This window comes from Physeter macrocephalus, chromosome 20 (genome assembly GCF_002837175.3).
Source record: "Physeter macrocephalus isolate SW-GA chromosome 20, ASM283717v5, whole genome shotgun sequence".
NCBI lineage: Eukaryota > Metazoa > Chordata > Mammalia > Artiodactyla > Physeteridae > Physeter > Physeter macrocephalus.
Window position 1 is genome coordinate 54,991,540 of NC_041233.1, and position 1,288 is coordinate 54,992,827.

A 1,288-nucleotide genomic window follows, 5' to 3' on the forward strand; every position below is an offset into this window, starting at 1 on the left:
AACCCAAACAGTTTCTCATTTGAAATCCTGTGGCATTTCCTAATTTTTATGATTCCTCAGAGATTTTGATGGTGGCTCTGAGATCTGCAAATTCTTTCAGCTGTCTGGGAGATTTTCCTCCTAGGATTAGGTACCTAGAAAAATTGCAGGCACAAAGGATACACATCTAGCATGAAGGTTACATTCTCAAGTCAGCATAGAAAGCTAAAAAGTGACATATTGGAATTTTCCTTGAATATCCTTAGCACCACAACAAATCCCTGATTCTGCAGTTCTGCACCCAAGGAATTGGTTTGTTTGCATTAGGAACCCAGTAGTATGAAAAATATGGATCTCTGACTACCTGAATCACTCTCAGCCCCTTAGATGCTTTTCCTATAGGAAGTGTTTGGGAACCAAGTCTAGTGAGTGCTGGAGCCAGACTGTCTAATTTTGAATCCTGGTTCTACCACTTGGCTATGTGACTATGGGCAAGTTACTCAACCTCTCTGTGCATCCATTTCTTCGTCTGTAAAGTGGGGTAATAGCACTACATACCTGTCTCATAGGGTTATATTGAGGACCAAATTCATTAACGTGTATGAGGTCCTTAGACTAGCACCTGGCACGTAGTATTTCAATTAATGTTAGGGATTATTTTACTATCTCCCATTTCATGTTCATACTGGGGCATATGCTCAGTGGGTGGAAAGGCAAGCAGAATGTGCTAGACTATTTAAATTGTACTTGTTTTCTCGTTCTCTCTTGCTCTCTTTGTCTCTATTTCTCTCTTTCCCCAAATGCCAATAGTTGAATTTGTATGATGTGCCCTCACTGTAAATTGCTTAGGCGCTTTCCTTCTGCTGGATTTCTATGCATTCTTATATTGATTATCATACCATTTCTAGTTTGAACACCTTTGTAAAGACTGGAGAAGGCGAGAAAAAACAAACATGGACTAGTTTGACCTCCTTGTCTCTGTCACCCGCATATTCCCACACTTTCTGCCAGCAGTGGCTTAGCCTTTTCTTAATGTTCTCCTGCAAACATGGGTATTGAGTCCCTTTGACTGCTTTTAGTTTTTCCTGGAGCACTGACTCCTTCTCTGGCTTTAGCTTTTTGGACACTATTCTTACATATTCATGTTTCTCGCTTTCTTTTAGCACTGAGAAAGTCAGGAAGAAAGGCAACACTGCAGAAAATTCATAAAAAATAGCCAGCCAGTTTTTTTTTTTTTTTTTTTTTTCGGTGCGCGGGCCTCTCACTGTTGTGGCCTCTCCCGTTGCGGAGCACAGGCTCCGGACGCGCA